Consider the following 13,922-nt stretch of genomic DNA (forward strand, 5'->3'; position numbering starts at 1 on the left):
GGGCTCCTATAGCCTGCTGGTTTGCTGACACAAGTGGATTAACTCTTAACCAGGGAGAGAGTGTCTTGTCTCCCATTAGATGGAAATGTAATTCTTTTGGAAGGGAGGCAAAAACATTCCATTTAAGAGGCTTCAAGACTACTGTAAGGGAACCAGCCAAAGGGTAATATGTGGGGAGGATGAGGCTACCGACATAAGCACAAAGAGAGGCTCCTTGTTTACAAGTTGATAAAGCCTGGGGGTCAGACAACTTTTGTGATTGTCAGAGATGCAAGCTAGAAATCTCTGTGATGGAGATATTTTTTGAAGACCTAAGACTTCAGGCATGGAGTCATGCAACAGGAATTTCTTTAGAAGATTAAACTGGGAACAAGGCATGCCACAGATTAGGGGGCATATTCAGATGTTTTTAAAGGCAAGGTAGGTAGAGAAGTCAGAACCTCCCAGGTACACCTACCTTCCATCCACACCCCACTCGGGCAAAGAGAATCACTGAAAGAGAGGGCATGGTAAATTCTCTGCCATTCAACCCCCCAAAACATTTTAATACCCAAGGGGAGGTCTAGAGCTGCTGCCAGAACTGAGAAAAATCACAGAATCCAAGGGAGCATCTGGGATTGGAGCCCAAGATTTGAAAAGAAATGGTGGCTAAGGAGGAGGGAGAGGTGTTGCAGGAAAAGATGGCGAACAGTCCTGGATTCAGGACAGGTTCCCAGTCACAGATTTCCACTGAGTGCACAGACCCTGCCTGTGTGTGCAGTCTGCCTATTTGAAGCTGCTGTTCCCAGCTCCTCTGGACTCTCCAAGAGGGGAAGGACCCAGGCTTGTATCCCTGCAGGTCGGTATACATAGGCAGTATTGGAAATAAATGATTAAAAAAGGCACACATTGGCCTAGTCTCTTCATATTTCTCAGTTCTGTGTGATAGTTCATGAAAGAAATATAATGGGATGGGATATGATGTGGTCCTCTTTAGACATAGAGAAAATGTGTTGGAGACTCTGTTCTTAGAAGGGTTCAAGTGAAGGGAATATATTCACAGTAATATCAGAAAGTTTAGACATGCAGGCACTCACCAGGTCAGAGTGCCTCCAGTATAACACCGACCAGGAAGTCCTGGAACAGTTGATATAATATAATTTACTGCAAAGTACATGGTCCTACCATCCATCTGAGATGACAAGGCATTGATGCCTCAAAGGTTTGCTGATGAACAAAAGACTGGATAGTGTGATCGCCCTTAATGGATAAGGATGCAGGAAGACAAGTGACTTACCCATAATGTCACCATGTTCCAGTCACCCTTTCTGTCTGACAGATGTCACATCACAATGTATTCTTCTCTACCAGCTCCAGCTTCTGGGATGCAGAGATTAAATCCTTTGCTTTTATACTGGAAGGCAGCATAAGAGGAAATATTACACATTAAACAGCGGAAACCAGGATGAGACAGCACATAAAAGCCATGATACGGAATGGTGGTGGCTTGCCTGTGCAGACTCCATCAGTGGAAGTTATGCAATGATGGTCTTCCTCTTCCCAGTTCATCACATTCCCCTGAACACACACAGTGAGACCCATGAATGCACAGACATAATGGAAATGTGAGATTGTTCACTTCCCATTACCTTGAAAAGTATCCTATCCTTCTTTTCATGTGCTCATGTCCATTCTGTCCTGCCAGAGCCATCACACTGACAGCATGAAAGAGGCAAGGGGAGTGTGCCAAACAAGACACACGAAACACTAGGTTTTGTTTTCTGTCTCTTTAAGTCTTGAACATGATCCTTGGATGTGAGCATCATTACCTCCTTTATATACACGGGGTCAGTGAGTGCAATGTTTAGACTCAGCAAAGACTCCAGAGGCACCAGATGAACACTGATGCCATTGTAAATGGATTCCTCTGGCCAATACTGGGACAACTTGGTCATCAATATAGACAAGGGCAATATGAGAAGATAATAATAACGTGTATTCTGAGTCATACTGATAGAAATCAATATAGAAGTATATAGGTACGGAAGTAAGGAATTGATATATAAACACCAGAGCATCACTGAAGAAGCACTTGTTGAATTATGTCACATAAATCCTCTCATAGCATTATGTAATTTAACTCACTTTCACAAATATATTATTAGTCTCTTCCAAATCCCACAGAAGTCATTATGGCCCTGTGGTAATGATGTGGGTTAAAAAAAAAAGACAAGGTGTAAAAAAGCACAATAGCAAACTTGTTCCTAATATGCTCTTGAATCTATGAATGACACCAGCTCATCATTTAACCCTCAGTGAAGCACAAGTTGAATTTGCCTGGAAACTTCAGGGACAAGTTTGCCCACACAAACCATATACAGAATACACACTTACAGATGAGGAAATGGTAAGTTGGCTGTTAGGTAAAGCAGAGAATCCTCAGCACAGGTGTTAGCTGCTGTGTGATGACATTCAGTCCTTTGACTGGTAGACTATTAAGACTTTGTTTTAAGGTTATATGTTCTGGTTTTTAAAAAACTCTGTTAGGATGTCAGGTCCAACTTCATGTGTCAGTGACAAGACGTGAGGTAGTTCCAACACAGGGGGACCAAGGAGTGTCTACTCATGGGGTAAGGAGAGCACACACTGTAATTAGCCTCTGGGCTCCAATATTCATTCCTCTCCACATCACTCAAGTTCTGTCCATCAATCCTTCAGTCTCTGCAGTCCCAACATCTGTCTAGGAATTCCTGTTCCACAGACACAACACCTCTCCCTCTCACTATCCTAGCTCCCTGCTACCCATTACAGTGTTTACAGAGAGATCAAGAGGTGAAATCACATCTTGCAACAGATTCATCTCTAACCACACTCGGGATGCAGGAAGCTACTAAATATGTTCTTTCAGTGTGGTTCCTGTGTGGATGGCCCGAGGACTTGTCTCTGGGGCATTCCTCTCAATAGACTGTCAATGACCTCTGAACTCTGAAGAATATGGGTTGGAGCGTGCACCAAAGATGAACTGTGATCCAGGATGGTGAAGTCTCTTTATTCAAGAAAACACCAGGGCAAGACGCAGACCAGAGTGAGGTTACAGGAACCCAGCAAGCGAGGCCAGAAAAGGGCTAGGGTCTTCTGGTGCAGCCCTTAAAAAGCTCCCTTACATCACACCGGATTTCCTTCACCACACCCTTATGGGCCAGTCCTGGGTCCACCTGGCACCTGTCCCATGACTATTGGGCAGGGCTAGGGTGTCTCCCTACAGAACTCTGATTTGAAAATATGGGCAAACTGCATCAATCAACAAATAAGTTCTCTATCCATGGAGTAATCCATGCTTTCAACCAAATACATCTTTCATGGGTACCATTGACATTTGTTTACTGACAGTTATCAGAAATTTTAATAGCTAGTTCACAGAAAAATTATTAGGATTGAATTTTAATAATAATACCAGGTATAGGTGAATCAAAACAGTGCAAAACTAATGAATCCTTCTGCCATATCAATCTGTAATACCTATAGATTGAAACAAGTCAAAACATTGCTGAATTGAAGACAACCTACATAAATGAAGGACATATTATGGTCATGTGCCAATCATCTAATTATTGGTAAGATGTTTATTGATTCAAAACTGATCTACAGATTCAACGGAAAACAGTAAGATTACCCTATTTTAAATGGGTGGGGTATTCTAAACTTTGTAGATCAATGCATTGAATTAGGGATCTTAGAAACATAAAGATAGAGAAGAGCATTGCCTGATAGGAGTTCTGCATATGAAACTACATTAAGTGGGCCATCCTGCTATAGGAATCCAAGCAGGGAAGTAAAGATACATATCAACACTCCAGGGTTACACCCACACATTTACAGACCACTGCCTCTTTTGAGACAACATCTTTCTATGTATTCCATGCTGCCATCAAACTCGTGTGTCATCTAGGCTGAGAAGGACTGACAATACTCCCCCTGCAGCCTCTCAGGCACTGGGATTATTGATATATGTACCATCCCTGGATTGCTGGAGAACTGATACTTGACAAATATGCAAAGGCAATTTGGTGTAGAAAGAATGTTCTTTAAGCAAAGAATACTGGGGAAAGTGTATATTCATATCCCACAAATATAAATTAGGACCTACATCGTATCATGTGCAAACACAATCCAAAACTGACAAAAAAACCCAGAAGGCCTGAAGCTGGAATTCCAGGCAGCTGTGAACCTCCTGACATGCTAGATGTGAACCATACTTGTTTCCTCTGCAAGAACAGTTGTTCTTTTAACTGCTCAGCCGTCTTTCCAGCTTTGATTAAAAAAATTTTAAAGTGGGAATTTCATGTTGAACAACTGACCAAATCTGTCCTATTACATATAAGTTTAGGCCTAGGGGACATAAGCTTTCTTTACATTGGCATGTGTAGTTCAAGGAAGACCTTGGGCATAATTACCTCCTTCAAATCATATTTTTGTATTTCCTCTGGAACTTTAGTATAAATTACTGGGATATATATATATATAATATATATTATATATATATTGAATGAGCTCAAATGAATACTTCTAAGTAAGTAAAATAAGAAAAATGTGTTTATAGTCATTATGCTTCAGAGATTATTATGTGGAAAGATAGTATTGTAAATCATGGATAGTTGCAAATTACAGAATGAATACTTGGCTTTCTTTTTTCAAGTGTATTTTCTTTTTTTTATTAGAAAAGAAATTATTTTACATGTCACTCCCAGGTCCCTCTCCTTCCCCTCCTCCCCTGTCCCCCCCAACTAACACACTACCAATCTCATACACATTTTGATCCCCAGGGACGGTGAGGCCTTACCTAGGGGGTCTCAAAACATGTCATATTCTTTGGCCAAGCCAACCCCCTTGTGTCAAGGCTCAGGCAGTATCCTACTATGCAGGCTGGGATCCCAAATTGCATTCCTATGATAGGGATAAGTACTGATTCACTACCAGAGGCCCCATAGATTTCCAAGGTCTCCTCACTTACACCCACATTCAGGGGGTCTGGATCTGTCCCCTGCTGGTTATGCAACTATAGGTCTGGGGACCAAGAGCTCTCCCTTGTTCAGGACAGTTGTTTCTGAGTGTTTCACCAGCCTGGTCTGGACCCCTTTGCTCATCAGTCCTCCTCTGCAACTGGATTACAGTTCAGTTCAAGGTTTAGCTGTGGGTGTCTGCTTCTACTTCCACAAGCTGCTGCATTAAGGCTATACTATGGCTTATGAATTTGTCATCAATCTCATTATCAGGAGGGGCATTTAAGGTAGACTCTCCTCTGTTTCTTAGACTGTTAGTTGGTGTCATCTTTGTAGCTCTCCAAAAATGTCCCTAGTGCCCGAGTTCTCTTTAAACCTATAATGGCTCCATCTGTTATAGTATCTCTTATCTTGCTCTCTTCTGTTCTTCCCCCAACTCAACCTCCCTGTCCCATCTTGTCTTCCTCACCCCTCTTCTCCCTTTTTCATTCTCCTAGTCCCCTCTCCCCTCCCCCCATACTCCCAATTTGCTCAGCAGAAGTTGTCCCTTTCCCCTTCTCCAGGGGAACATGTATGTCTCTCTTAGTCTCCTCCTTGTTTACTGGCCTCTCCGGAAGCATGCACTGCAGGCTGGCAATCCTTTCCTCTGTCTAAAATCCACGTATGAGTGAGTAAATACCATGCCTGTCTTTTTGTGACTGGGTTACCTTGCTCAGAATGGTTTCTTGTAGTTCCATCCATTTGCCTAATACTTGGCTTTCTAGGGTGATGCTGTCATATAGGGTAACATGCTGATTTCCCAAATAAACACACATTTGTAAGGCTTACCTCTCAAACAAAGTAAGAATATAAACTTAAGCCTGTAAATGTCAAAGAGAACACAAAAGAGAAAATCCATGTCACTGTGCCTAGGTGAAGATTTGACAGGAAATAAATCTAATAAAAATCATAACTGGCAGAGAGAAATCTCGTGGGATCAAAAAGAAATACCCAAACAATGAATCTAAGAAAGTAGGGTATTGGTGGCAGACACCTTAGTCCTAGCACTCTGGAGCCAGAGGCTGGCTGATTTCTGTAGGTTCGAGGCCAGAGAGCTAAGCACTGAGCGGAACTTAATCCAGTTGTAAAGAGGAATCAGCAGCAATGAAATAGCTGACCTTTGCAAGTCGGACCACCTAGGCCCCCAGCCAGACACCTGCAGAGCCAGGATAAGACTGTCCAGGCCCCCTGAACACAGCTGTCAGTTGGGGGCTTGGGCAGTCTTTTTGGACCTCTGGAAGTACCACCAGTATTTTTGCCTGGAAAGCCTGGATACTCTCTCAGTCTAGACACACTGGGGAGGACACTCTCTCAGTCTAGACACACGGAGGAGGACACTCTCTCAGTCTAGACACACAGGGGAGGATACTCTCTCAGTCTACACACACAGGAGAGGACACTCTCTCAGTCTAGACATACTGGGGAGGGACTAGGGACTAGGTCCTGAACCTAAAGATGTGACAGACATTGATGATGACACCTTATGGGAGGCCTAATGCTCTCTCAGGAGTTGATGGGGGACTTGTGTGGGAGGGTTAGAGGATGGGAGCAGAGGGTTGTTACGTTAAATCTTTCTGCCAAAAGCCACCGAGCTCCACTGCCACATGTGCGCTTTACACCAGCAGCCCACCCGAGTTAGGCCCAAATGAACAACAGAAACTTGTATTAGGTTCAAATGCTGCTTGGCCAATGACTAGGACTTCTCATCTGCTAGCTCAGTCTTAATTATTATACATCTATATATTTTATAAGACTTATCTTTTCAGAAGCCTTACTGGTGTCCCTCCTTGCCTGTGGATCACATCGTGCTGCTGGAGGAGCAAGGGGAAAAAAGGGACCCTTCCTGTTTCTCCTTTGCTTAAATATGAGTCTCCTTGCTATGTCACTTACTGCCTGAATCACCACTTATTTACTACATTTCCCAGAATCCTCTTTGACTCCTAGTCCCGTCTAACTTGCTGTCTCATTGGCCAAACAGTATTTTATTTAACAATCAATAAGATAAACATACACAATACATACCCCATCAGAGGGTAGTGCAATTGGTATGTAATCTAAGATTCCTTTTACTTTAAATAAAAATTAATTTAAAAATAAATCCATAACTGAATGACCCCAGAAGGAGGGATACTTACAATTTAAAATAGCCTGCTCTTCCAAATACAAGGATGAGAACTGAAAAGATACAAGTCTATGAAGAGGAAAGTTAGACAATCATATACCATAAATAATTCCCATGAAACACAGAGAAAAGCTCGCAAAGACAGTCAAGAGAAATTGAGAAATTCAAAAGATGTAGGTGTGCAGTTCAAGGGGTCATTGATAGGTTTGGTTCTATTTATAAGACATTAAATAGGAATTTTAATGCCATAAGCAGAGAGTGTCAGGGCAGGGACACTGAGGAGATATCAGGGTTACAGGGGAAGGTGGGACCCGCAAAAAAGGAAATTAAATCACCAACTGGTGACAAGCATACAGTGTCCCACACGTGTAATCCCTTCATAGGACAACTGAGGCAGGAGATTCATTGAAAGTTCCCAGCCAGGGTAGGACACAATGAAACGTTGTCTCAAAACCAAACTACCTCACAAACTACTAAGGAGGAGCAATAATCCTCTAACCAACTGCATATTACAGAGTCATCTCAGGGTAATCACTGATTAGTCTTTAGACTCTCCTGCTTTATGTGCCTCAGATCCTGTGTGGGAGCAATCTGATCCCTTTTCAGGGAGCAGCAAGCTGGGATCAGAGAGAGCTCACTCTACTGTCTATCTCCCTGCTGCTCCCTCCCCCAGAACACTCCTCCTATGGCTCCAGCACAGCCAGGTCCAGACAGCACAGCACATGCAGGAGGCAGAATGGTCCCCACTCTCTCTCCTTCTGCAGACACCTGGCTGCAAATCTAGAAGGGAGAGTGAACATACTTGGGTATGGGAATGCCTGCATCTGCCTCCCCACCCTCAGGAAGATTCAGGTACTCACTTCCGGGAACCCAGAAGCTCGCTCAGTGCACACACCAGGAATTCTCCTTTCCATGACATCACCTGGGTAGACATTGAAATCGGTCGCCATAATGACACCAGGTTTCTATGACAACCACAAATGCTTCCTGTGTTCAGTAACCAGCAATGGCTCTGCCCAGCTCTTCCTCTCTATCTCTCACTACAAGAACTCTTCACCCTTGTTATCCCCCTAGAAATCATACCCTCTGGAGAAACTGCCACCAGCAGGAAAGCAGAGCTTAGCTTCTTTGTTACAAGAAAGCACATCCCTTGAGGCATGGCCACGTTCTCCTCACCAGACTATGGTGGTCTCCATGGAAATGTCCTCACAGTCATAGATGAACATTGTTGTCAGGTGACAGATGAGCAATTTCATCCACTAATTAGCTATGGAAATTTGACTTCACAACAGGAAGTTAAAGTCTGAAACAACTTATATGAATAGATCTGAAAAGGAACAATTAAAAAGGGAATGGGGGACGCCGGGAATCGAACCCGGGACCTCATGCGTGCAAAGCAAGAGCTCTGCCACTGAGCTACATCCCCACACAGTAACCCGGGCGATTAGAGCATATATGAATGTAGGCAGACTGATCCAGCACTTGTAGAGCCTGAAAGGAACTTCATTGTGTCTTTTGAGTATATTTTATGGCTTCCCATTGAATGTTTTAATAATAATTTTATGGGATTTCTTGGATGAGAAAACAATCTATTGTCATTCAAAGCATAATAATAATAATAATCATGATAAATTTTTTATTCTTCAAAACTAGTCAAGCTAACAATAAATTATACTTGCAATTATTCAGGCCCATCCACTTGAAATCAATTTCAGGTTGTGTTATAAGTTCAAGTTGACAGTATCATAATGACCTCAGTAAAAATGGCCTGAACACAGAGGGCCGAAAGCAGGTCACCTATTACCAAGCCTTCAATGAAGTGGTGACCTTCAGAGGCCCCTCCTCATGCCTTTCCACCGTAGATGTCTCCCTGGATGGACACCCTATCAACACTGTTGAGGGCAATGGAGGTGAGTTGGCTGACCACTCCACCCCATGGCCAGTACACCATATACAGCTGCAGCAGCTGCGACTTCCATGGTCCACACCAACGTGCAAACCATCGGGGTCACATCCATCAGCCCCTGGCTCTCATTCTGTCAGATGGAGATCCCCGCAGTGGTCTAGCTGAAGACTATGCTGTCACACTGCACGGCTGTCTTTAGATGGACAGAAGATACAGGAAATGTGCCACTTTGAAGGCATCAGCACCACAAGGTAGGACTGGCTTCCGTGGTGAAGTCATAGTTCTGTCTCATGCTTCTCAAAAAGGATGGCTGGCAGCTCTAGGTGAGCCTACGCTGAACTTTCTTCTGCTGTTATAGTCAGGACTTACTGGGCCCTTGCTGACTAAAGTAAAGCCCCTATGGAGCCCTAAGTGGCCTGACATCCAGGCTGATGGCTGTGGTAGCTTGTCCCCAGAGCTGTGCTATTTATAAGTGATTGTGAGTACAGAGTCCTCTGCTGTGATGCAGAGGAGAGCAGGGTCTGGAGCATGGTTAACACATCTAAAGAGCAATTGTTCACAAGTCTAGAAGCAAGCTGCTACAAGAATGACCCAGAACACATGGAATTTTCATGTAAAGTCTTAATGTTTCATTTTAATATTTAAAAATTTATTAGTTGTTAATGAAGGCCTCATTACTAATTTAAGATTCTTTCAATAAATAAAATGTTTATAACAAGAAAAGATCAGGATCCTGAGAAATAAGAAGAAAACACAACAAAATAAATTAGAATAAGACAAAACACAACTATCAAATAGAAGTTGGAAATCCAAAGCAATTGGAGGAAAAGAGTCCACAAAAAACCCCAAATACTCAGAGACGCACTTGTTCACACAATCAGAGATTCAACAAAATACAAATAAAAATTACTCCCAATATACTAAAGCCACGATACATACATAGAAGACCTGGTGCAGACTCATGCAAGCCCAGTGTTTGCTGCTTCAATCTCTGTGAGCTTTTCTCCTTTGATTTACAGTGACTACCACTCCACATGGAAATCAATCTACCTCTCCTTCCAGAGATACCAGTCTTGGGCATGTTCCACAAGGACGCTTCAGCTACCAAAATGACACTTTCTCAATCATGTTCATTCTTGTTGGACTCACAATACCCAGAAATTCAAAACTACCTAGATGTGCCTCAACTGAAGAATGGTTAAAGATAAAATAGTGCAATCATACAACAAAAAATATTACTCTGCTGTTTAAAAAATGATGCCATGAAATTTTCATGCAAATGGATGGAGCAAAACAAAATCATCCGAAGTGAGGTTACCCAGACTCAGAGTGATAAATATGATATGAATATGTTTATATGTGGATATTATAGGTTAAAAAAGGACACCCAAGCCCCAGCCTAAACTCCAAGAGAGACTATGGATAGCAGGACAGACTATGAGCAAACAAAGATCTCCTTGATAGCAGGAAATCTTTGAGAGTTTTTTTGTGGACTGGAAGGCTTAGAACAGGAGCATAGGGTTGGGATGGGGAGGGAAATGGGTTTGAGAGAGGGAATTCAGGGGGACACAGGTTGAATTGAGGGGCACTTGAGGGGTGGTAAGGAAACCTAGTGCAGTGAAGTCTTTGCAAAATATAAGAACACAATCCTGATGATGTCTGCAAATAATGGGAGGAGACAGAGTCCCAGTGTAAATCTCTTGTCATTAAACAAACTACCAGGACTGGTTTATATAACATTGAGAAGTTGGCTAAAGGGGACCCATGGAAATCCCCAAACACCTCAAGCAGATGTCAAGGCATTAGGTTTATCTGCATATATGGACAGCAAGGGCCCATAGCTGAGGGATACTCACACACAACTCATTGGATGTGGACAGGTCAAGCTGCTGCCTATATACAACCATCATTACTACATCACAGTGTCTTTAGTATAGGAAGGTACTGTTCAGGCTTCCAAAAGAGAAATAAAACTCTCAACCATGCCAAAGTCCTTTGATCTACATTGAAGTCCTGCTTACAAAAAATGCTAGGGCCATGGAAGCACAAAACTTATGGGAATAACCAAGCAATGTCTGGTTTGAGTTAAGGCCACTCTACCACATGGAGCACCTAACTTGTACTGCTTTCGTGACCACAAACCAGACACTAGATAGCCCTGAAGTCAAGTGTTAAAGGAAACAATGCTGGTTTTTCCCCAATAGTGAAAATAAATCCTAATGGTGTTCTGCCATAGTCATCAGATTTCAGTCCTCTTCAGAGAAGTCTTATTCTGCAACAACTAGAAACAATTACAGAATCCCCAGGGAAGACACGTGAGAGATAGAAACAGAGAACAAAAAATAGAAAGACGGACAGACAGACAGACTGACCTTGGAACAAAAAGATCTTAAAGGGATGTCTCTATGATGTTTCCATCAAATAACTTCTCTCAGTGATCATAGAACCCTGAAATGCACAGAGAGAAAACTTGTAAGAACAAGAGGGGATGGAGGCCACCAGGAAAACCTGGACTCTAAATCAACTGAACAAAGCTCATATGCAGTCCTAGAGACTGAAGCAGTAGGCACAGAACCTGCATGATGGCTCTGCACCTGGTCCTCTGTGTCCATAGCACAGCTTTCAGCTTATCATCTTCACGGAAATCCAGACTGTGTGAACCAAGTGGGTCTGTGATTCTTTTGCCTTCTCTACTGCTCTCCATTCATTCTGTTGGCTCCCTTGTCCACCCTGTATCCAATTTTTTTTCTTAGTCCAATTAATTTTGTGATGTGTTCTTGCATCTGCTAGAAGCCTGTTCTTTTCTAATAAGAATCACAAATGGGGAGGGACTGGATGACATGGGAGTAGGCATGAACTAGGGGTAGTAAAGATAGAGGAAACTGTAATCAGGATATATTGTACAGGAAAAGAAGGATTTTCAACATGAGGGGTACAGAAGAAATGCCCTGAGGGTAGCTATTTCGTTGTCAAGCTTCAATCTCAACCATGGTGAGCAACTGTTCCTGCACAGGGGAAATGCCTCTCGAGACATAGTCCTCCCTTGTCTCCATACATTTCACTCAAAGCTAAATGCCTTCCTTAGAAGGGAAGCAATTGAGAAGCATAACTAAGATGGTGTAGATGGGACCACAATAGACATTTCTCAGCATTTGGAAATAATGTATCTCCCTTCAGGAATTTGTGTATTGTAGTAGTGAGCTTATGAGACTACCATGGTTACATAGCATGGATGTATGATAGGACTGTGGAACACCGCTACAGAGAGATGCCCAAGATGCGCAATCCGTCTCTGGGAGAAACTGCAAGGTTTTTCTCCAAAGCCTTTACTAAATAGCCAAGGAATGTTAAAAAGCAAAACAACAACAACAAAAAATCCATGCCAAGCATTGATGGCACACACCTTTAATCCCAGCACTCAGAACGCAGACGTAGGTGGATCTCTGTGAGACCGAGACTAGCCTGGCCTACAGGAGCTAGTTCCAGGATAGGCTCCAAAGCCACAGAGAAACCCTGTCTCGAAAAAAATATCCCCCAGAAAACATTTAACTCAGATTGTTGGCACAAGCCTAAAATTCTTGCACTGAGCAAATGGAGAAAGGTGTATCAGATCCATGAGAAAACAGTAAGGAGAGGAATATAATGATTATTTTCTTTATATTGCTCAATAGAAATACAAACATATCAGAATATTACTAACAAAATAAAGCAATAATTCCCAATTTAGCAATGCTCCCTTGATGAGGGAAGTGTTTCTATGTATGTGTTTGTCTTATTGGGTGATAAATAAAGTACTGATCGGCCAATGTGGCTTTAAGTTAGGCTGTACTACGAGTCAAGGAGTATTCTGGGAAATGTATTAAAGAAGTGTGATTCAGACAGGAAGTGACATAGCAAGGAGACTCATATATAAGCAAGGGCAAGGAGGATGTTGGCCCTTCTCTCTTCCTCCTGTTCTCTGCTCTGGAGTAGCCATGTTTTCTGCCAGCAAGAGAGGGCACCAGTGGAAGGCTTCCTCTACAAGATAAGTCTTATAAAATATATAGCTTTATGATAATTAAGACTGAGCTAGCAGATGAGAAATCCTAGTCATTGGCCAAGCAGCATTTGTGCCTAATACAAGTCTCTGTGTGTCATTTGGGACCTTAACGTGACAACGGGCAGAACTCGGGCACCCTGGCAAAATGTGCCCAGGTGGTGGCAGGGCTCAGGGTGCTTGCATTAAAGCCTTATTGTTACAGAATGCTACCAGTGAGTGGGATCACTCCATGCCCTGAGTTTCACAGAGGAAGAGGGCAACCTGCCACCACATGCCGCCAGGTGGGGCAAGCTACCTTCCCTAGACTATCGAACAGTGACAGAGCCCAGGAAGCTGGAGGTGGTGTTACAAACTTCCATGTAAACTTCACAAAAGCAGAAAAAGGGATTTTTGGCAGCAAAATGTCAGAGATAAGCACAACTTCTTGGTAGCTGCATTTTCTTGGGTGTTCTCTGTTTTGCTAGAGACAAGCAGAGACTTGGTTCCTGTAAAAGACTTTATGACTCAGCCTTGGTGGAAAAAAACACAGGGCTCCCTTATAAGAGGCCCGGCTAGCTCAGTCGGTAGAGCAGGAGGCTTTTGTTGTTGGTTTGTGCCCCACGCAGCTGACAGTGGCAGTGACCACATCTCTAAGCCGGCAGAATGTTCCTTGGAAGACATTGCCTAAGAAACCTGCCACTTTAATTTTAGCAGTGTTGTTTTACAGTTAAAAGATTATGTGGACTGAAAAAGGTAAAGATTTATAGTAAAAGCAGATTCAGATGAAGAAAAACCTCTAAATATTTACACTGTGTTAAAAAATATATGTAGGCTTGTGTGAGAAAAAGAGGAAGAAAA

The 13,922-nt window shown here is 42.8% G+C and overlaps 1 non-coding gene across 1 annotated transcript; it reads right to left on the minus strand.

Moving 5' to 3' along the window:
* Positions 1 to 8,494: 8,494 nt before the first annotated feature.
* Trnaa-ugc lies at positions 8,495 to 8,566 on the minus strand. Its single transcript has one exon. It is a non-coding gene; the product is annotated as a tRNA-Ala (tRNA).
* Between the last annotated feature and the right edge of the window lie 5,356 nt (positions 8,567 to 13,922).

The sequence above is a fragment of the Cricetulus griseus genome, chromosome X (assembly GCF_003668045.3).
Source record: "Cricetulus griseus strain 17A/GY chromosome X, alternate assembly CriGri-PICRH-1.0, whole genome shotgun sequence".
In the NCBI taxonomy this organism is placed as follows: domain Eukaryota; kingdom Metazoa; phylum Chordata; class Mammalia; order Rodentia; family Cricetidae; genus Cricetulus; species Cricetulus griseus.